Below are 7759 nucleotides of genomic sequence, written 5' to 3'. Positions count from 1 at the left end.
GAGTTTTTATTTCGTAACCGTGTACTGAGTTCGAGTTCAACCAAATTTTGTTCGAGCTTGTTCAAACAGTATACACTGATTCACCCAAATTTTTATCGAACACGTTCAGACTCACGACAAAGATGTTAGGATCATACAATGTCACAACGAAAGACCCTTTTTTATTGGCATATATATATATATATATATATATATATATATATATATATATATATATATATATATATATATATATATATATATATAATTTCAATATCAAAATGACTATAAACTTGGCGATAATCAGGAAGAAGTTAGTAATTTAGTATGTAGATATTTAAAAGTCCATATAACAAGGTTACGAGTAATTGAATAGAAAAAGTTGAACGTCATCTAATCTAAATAAACTGAATTAAAGCACACAACATATTATATCTACATCTCATTGCTCATAAAATATACGTACATCTGTAGTAACTAACTATTCTTATTTAACTATCTTAATCAAATTTAATCCAACATAATAAGTTGAATCACGAATACCCTATCATAGTTAAAAAGATTTATAAAACATTCTTAAGATACTGATTCGGACATATGTAACGTAATATAGTTAATAGTAAAAACAAGTGATAACTAAACCTAAACTAAAATTTGTTCAAAGGAAAAACAAAGAAAATCACTAGTTCCACCCACATCGTCTGCAAGTAAAATTAACGTAATCTATTTAAGAGCTATCTGGATTACTCCTATTGCTAGGTCTAGTAATGTATGCCTATAATCCAAGTGGAGTAATAAATTTCATAGTTTTTTACAACTCAAATTGATCCAGCAACTGATGGGGGACTTTCGGAATAAAGTCCAAATCATGTGGCTTTAACCTTTCTTTTTTAGAACAACAAACTTTCATTAAAAAAGAAAAAAACTACACCCCCCTAACGACTTTCGGGATAAAGTCCAAATTTCTTTTTTAGAACAACAAACTTTCATTAAAAAAGAAAAAAACTACACCCCCCTAACGACTTTCGGGATAAAGTCCAAATCATGTGACTTAACTTTTTTTTTAGAACAGCAGACTTTCATTAAAAAAAAAAACCTACACCCCCTAACGAGGAGCTAGAGAGGGGAGAAAAAATCGAACGTTACAATGGCTTCATTTGCCAATTATCCCAACGAAAATTACAAGACGATCTACTACATATCCAATTAAAAGATACTAAACGAATCGAATCAAACAACATATATTTCTTCATTGTCTTGTTAGCAAACAAAACATCATTCCGGTATCTCCAAATATGCAATAGAAGGGATGCAATAATGAAAAAAATAACCTCTTTTGAGCTTGAAGCCATATGCAATGCATCAAACCATGTCGTGTATGATGACCACGATTCGAACACCGGGACTTGAATGTCAAGCCAAATCTTTGTCTTGAGCCATAAAGAAGTCGCCAACGAACAAGTGAACAAAACATGATCAATGCATTCGACCCGATAGTCGCATAACACACATTCAATCCTTGCAATTTCTAATCCCTTGCTAGAGAGATTGAGCCTAGTGGGAAGGCGATCCCAATCTAGTCTCCATAAAAATATGTTCACCTTTCAAGGCACCACCTTATACCATCTTGTAACCCGATCGGAGTCCGGTAAGCATATTTCGTCGATATGAACACAAGTTGAGTTAACCTTAAACATACCATCCGTTCCTATTATTCATTCCCATGAGTCCGTGGAATCTGATAAAACGATACCCCCCACATGGTCCCTTAATTGACCCAACATCTCACGGTTTCTTTGGCCGATTTCTAGGGCCCAGTTCTACTCCCATGACCAATTTTGAAGCATGTGGCTTAGATTTTTACTCAGATTGATCCTCATTTTTATTACTCAAATTAATCCAACTAACTAATGGGCACTCTAGTCAATCCCACCAATTACTTTTTCTTTCTATGATGTATAATACTTTTTCGAGTCAAATTATAAATCAGTATAATAGTATTCTAAAAGTCGTCATTTGTATCCTTATAGATTGTATTGATCTTTATATCTATTATTTTATGGGATACCTAAGGAATTGTAGCTTGAATAATTAAGTAATTTATCTATAAAATGTGCTAGTTTAATCACTTTAAACACCTTTAAGTTGCGATGTGCAATATGTTTAAGGGGTCTTTAATTTTTTATTTTGTATCAGTAATAATACTGTAATAAAGATCCTTTTACTACTTTTCAACAGACACCCTGATTTTCTAGTCAAATTATAAATCAGTATAATAATATTCTAAAGGTCGTCATTTGTATCCTTATAGATTGTATTGATCTTTATATCTATTATTTATGGGATACCTAAGGGAATAATTAATAATTAAGTAATTTATCTATAAAACTAGTGAAATAACCCGTAAAATCACGGGTTTGTTCAAACGAAACAATTTAATGACATGTTTTAGGTATTAAGTGAATGTAAATGCTAAATTCATTTATTTTAATGACCCGCTTGACTAAGAAACTTGTCGTTTTTACAAATATATAGAGACATGTATTTTTGCATACATATGTAACGTAATTAATTTTGTAAAAAGAATCCATATTTGAATATTAATAATATAATTATTATAATTATTATATTAAAAGTAAATAATATTAATAAAGTTCGTTTAAAGTTGAGTATTTATATTTTTAATAATAATAATAATAATTATTAGTAATAATAAATGCCTTTTAAATTTTTTTAAAAAATTAAAATTACAATTTATGAGAGATTAGTATTTCCTTTTATAAAAGATTTTGTATTATTTTTTTATTAAATTAATATAAAATTATGACATCATCATTATAAAAATTAAAGGGCAATTAGCTTAATGATGATATTATCATTTTAGAGCTTTATATGACTATATAGATGTGCTAGTTTAATCACTTTAAACACCTTTAAGTTGCGATGTGCAATATGTTTAAGGGGTCTTTTTTCTTTTGTATCAGTAATAATACTGTAATAAAGATCCTTTTATTGCTTTTCAACAGACACTCTGATTTTCTAGTCAAATTATAAATCAGTATAATAATATTCTAAAGGTCGTCATTTTTATCCTTATAGATTGTATTGATCTTTATATCTATTATTTTATGGGATACCTAAGGAATTATAGCTTGAATAATCAAGTAATTTATCTATAAAATGTGCTAGTTTAATCACTTTAAACACCTTTAAGTTGCGATGTACAATATGTTTAAAGGGTCTTTTTTATTTTGTATCAGTAATAATACTATAATAAAGATCCTTTTACTGCTTTTCAACACACTCTGATTATTCTAGAGAATTTGTAGTCTATCTTATATCTATATTCTAATATGCTAACTTTTTTTCCTTTCCAATTCTTTTCCATTAAGTTAAAATTGAGACGCCATGAAAATGGATGAAAATGGCAAAATCAAATTTCCATGGGTTTTTTATCCTGCCTGAAAATTACTTTAGGCTCTAAGAGTCAGTCAAGTCGCTAATAAATCGCTTGCTGTCGACTTAATAACTAGACCTTTATTCTATTGCGAAAATCTTCCTTGTTCGTTACTTTATTTTCTTTCAGAAATTAACTTTTCATGTAAAATACAATACTTTACTTCTATATCTCTATATAAAAAAGTTGTCAAAGACAAATCTTTTTATGGGCAAATCTTTTTTACTAGAGGTACTACTAATAATCAAAGCGAAAAACAGTCCCACATTGGTGGAATTTGAAACTAGATTGGGCTTTTTAGGATGCATTCTGAGTCCAACATTCACCGGGTGCAGTGACTTGGACCTGTGACCCAAGTGTGGGCATTAAGGTTAATTGAAAGAGTAAGAACTAGGGGTGACTTTAAGTTTCAGAAGGCTCGTGGCGAGTTCCACATTCGGAGAACGAAAAAGACGGCTCAATTGGCAAAAGATTAGACTCTCAATTAAATCTGGCGAAGCACAAGTTTAGTGCATGCTAGCGGCCACTCCGGGTGGTTGGCCACAACTGAAAAGCAGTTGTGACGCAGGCTATAGAGACTCGATAGCCCGCTAATATTCCCTTCTAAATGAAGACGGTGCTTGCTGGTTCCTTCGACTAAAGTAAAACCCCTTCTTAATCCGACTGCTAACTTTTTTTATTTTGTCCAACACATCAAATTGTAAACTTGAATAAGAATTTGTTCCAATTATACTATGTTGTTTTTTCGATTCTATCTTCAACTAAAGCCAAATGACGAACGTATTTACAAACTTGGAGACCACATTCGTGTATAAATCACGCACTCGTTATACATAGATTCTAAAAGATTGGAGAGTAAGTACGTTACAACAAGCATGTGATGCGTACACATTTAGAATTGGCTTCAAACGTGAATTAGCTGAGATCGTTTTTGAGTACCCAATCAAGGATTTTGTACGCATACAACAAAATCACATGTAATGGAAAAGAACTTCGAATCCGCAAATGTAGTGGCTATTTATATACTCGATCAGTAGTATTAACGAAAAAAGGTTTGATAAAGAAGACGTCAGGATCATACAGTTTCACAATGAAAGAGATAGAAGGTATACATATTTGAAAGTCCATATGAAAAAGGTTAAGAGTTAAATAAGAAGAACGAGTTATAAATCATGTAAATAAGTTGAAAGGCATACGACATCAAATATACATCTCCGTGCTCATAAATATCTACAATTGTAACAGCTATATTTTTCACTATGTTAATCAAACTTAACCCTACCCCAATCACTTAAATTACAAATTACTGGCTATCTAATCAGATTTAAAAAGAAGAAAAAAATCGCTTTCAAAGTTACTGACATGTGTACAGGGTTAAGAGAAGTGATAAGTAAAACCAAAATAGTGATCAAACGAATAAACAAAAAGTAAAAAACAAAACAGAATGCACTACTCCCACATAGACCAGAAACAAAAGTTTTGGAATATATTTAAAGGCAGCTTGGGCTAGCCATATCGCTGGGCTAAGGCGGGCCTGTGATCCAAGTGAAAGCATTAAATTTATTGAAGGGGGAGGAGCTAAGGGCTGTTTGGCTCGAGAGATTGTGGAGACTAGCCGGTTCAGGAGCGTTGCATTGTTGGGCGATGTTGGCACTCGAATAGTGCACACCCTCAAGGTGAATTTGGATGTTACAAAGTAAACAATATTAATAATAAGACCTATTTCTAATGGCATTGCTTGCCCATTTAGTTAAGGGTTGGGGGACAGTTTGTTTTATTCCCTAAAGCTTAAAATAAAAAACATAGCTAAAAGCAGAGTGGGTTGAAAACGGTTCAAATGGGTAAAAGTCACCCAAAGACTATTTCTGCTCCATTTGACCTTATAAATAGTTTATTTAATGATTAAGACAGATTATTAACTCATGGCCTATTTGTCTAGAAAACTAGGAAAACAGACAGATTGTTGATGGGTCAATCTAACGTGACCTGGCTTATTGAACCATACAAAAACTAACCTATTTCAACCGACCCTGTTTTGACCATTACACACCCTGTCCCCCTCCATACAGTATTCGAATCATCTTTTTACTTGGACCATATTATCAACGTATGTGCATTATATATTTAGTTTAATTAACATGAACACGTCCTACAAAACATAATACTCTTGTTACTTCTCATATCTCAAAATGAAATTAGGATCTCACATGTCAAATCTGGCAAAAGAATTTAATCATTACAATCTCATGGACTCATCAAGTAGTGAGCTAGCTATTATTCAATAGTAAGTTTTTTGGCTAATTATTCGCATATGCACATAGTTGTTGAAATACGAAATACCATAAAACAGTCAACGGAGTCATGTCATTGTTGTCAACAGAATCATGTAATTGTAATAATAAAACGCACCTTTTAAAAGAATTGTAAAAATACACAACTCGTTCCCACAAGCCACAAGTTCAAACATCTTTATTTTGAACTTGTTACCGAGAATTTATCAAAAGCGGTCAAGATTTTAATAGTAAACCCGTACCGAGTAAAAGGTTAAACGTCATCTATGTAAATATTATTAGTACATCTCGTTGTTCATAAAATAGTAGAACAAGTTGAACATCATCTATCTAAATAAACTAAAAAGTATAAAACATATTATCAGTACATCTCATTATCTATAAAATATATGTGCATTTTTAGCAACTATAACTATCTTAATCAAGTACTCTATAATTTAACCCAACCAACAAGTTGAATCACGAATACCCGATCATACTTAAATAGAATAATAGAAGACTCTTATGAAAAATATTTATAGCTGCAAACAAAACATGATCAATGCATTCGACCCGATAGTCGCATAACACACATTCAATCCTTGCAATTTCTAATCCCTTTCTATAGAGATTGAGCCTAGTGGGAAGGCGATCCCAATCTAGTCTCCATAAAAATATGTTCACCTTTCGAGGCACCACCTTATACCATCTTGTAACCCGATCGGCGACCGGTAAGCATATTTCGTCGATATGAACACGAGTTGAGTTAACCTTAAACATACCATCCGTTCCTATTATTCATTCCCATGAGTCCGTGGAATCTGATAAAACGATATCCCCCACATGGTCCCTTAATTGACCCAACATCTCACGGTTTCTTTGGCCGATTTCTAGGGCCCTGTTTCACTCCCATGACCAATTTTGAAGCATGTGGCTTAGCTTTTTACTGAGATTGATCCTTATTTTTATTACTCAAATTAATCCAACTAACTAATGGGCACTCTAGTCAATCCCAGCAATTACTTTTCTTTCTATGATGTATAATACTTTTTCTAGTCAAATTATAAATCAGTATAATAATATTCTAAAAGTCGTCATTTGTATCCTTATAGAATGTATTGATCTTTATATCTATTATTTTATGGGATACCTAAGGAATTATAGCTTTAATAATTAAGTAATTTATCTATAAAATGTGCTAGTTTAATCACTTTAAACACCTTTAAGTTGCGATGTGCAATATGTTTAAGGGGTCTTTAATTTTTTATTTTGTATAAGTAATAATACTGTAATAAAGATCCTTTTACTACTTTTCAACAGACACCCTGATTTTCTAGTCAAATTATAAATCAGTATAATAATATTCTAAAGGTCGTCATTTGTATCCTTATAGATTGTATTGATCTTTATATCTATTATTTTATGGGATACCTAAGGGAATAATTAAGTAATTTATCTATAAAACTAGTGAAATGACCCGTAAAATCACGGGTTTGTTCAAACGAAACAATTTAATGACATGTTTTACGTATTAAGTGAATGTAAATGCTAAATTCATTTATTTTAATGACCCGCTTGATAAGAAACTTGTCGTTTTTACAAATATATAGAGACATGTATTTTCGCATACATATGTAACGTAATTAATTTTGTAAAAAGAATCCATATTTGATTATTAATAATATAATAATTATAATTATTATATTAAAAGTAAATAATATTAATAAAGTTGTTTAAAGTTGAGTATATATATTTTTAATAATAATTATTATTATTATTAGTAATAATAAATGTCTTTTAAATTTTTTCAAAAAATTAAAATTACAATTTATGAGAGATTAGTATTTCCTTTTATAAAAGATTTTGTATTATTTTTTTATTAAATTAATATATAATTATGACATCATCATTATAAAAATTAAAGGGCAATTAACATAATGATGACATCATCATTTTAGAGCTTTATATGACTATATAGAATAGATGTGCTAGTTTAATCACTTTAAACACCTTTAAGTTGCGATGTGCAATATGTTTAAGGGGTCTTTTTTAT

The sequence above is a fragment of the Rutidosis leptorrhynchoides genome, chromosome 3 (genome assembly GCF_046630445.1).
Source record: "Rutidosis leptorrhynchoides isolate AG116_Rl617_1_P2 chromosome 3, CSIRO_AGI_Rlap_v1, whole genome shotgun sequence".
NCBI classification, from domain to species: Eukaryota; Viridiplantae; Streptophyta; class Magnoliopsida; order Asterales; family Asteraceae; genus Rutidosis; species Rutidosis leptorrhynchoides.
The sequence above is the reverse complement of the archived record's forward strand: the minus strand, read 5'-3'. Positions refer to the sequence as shown.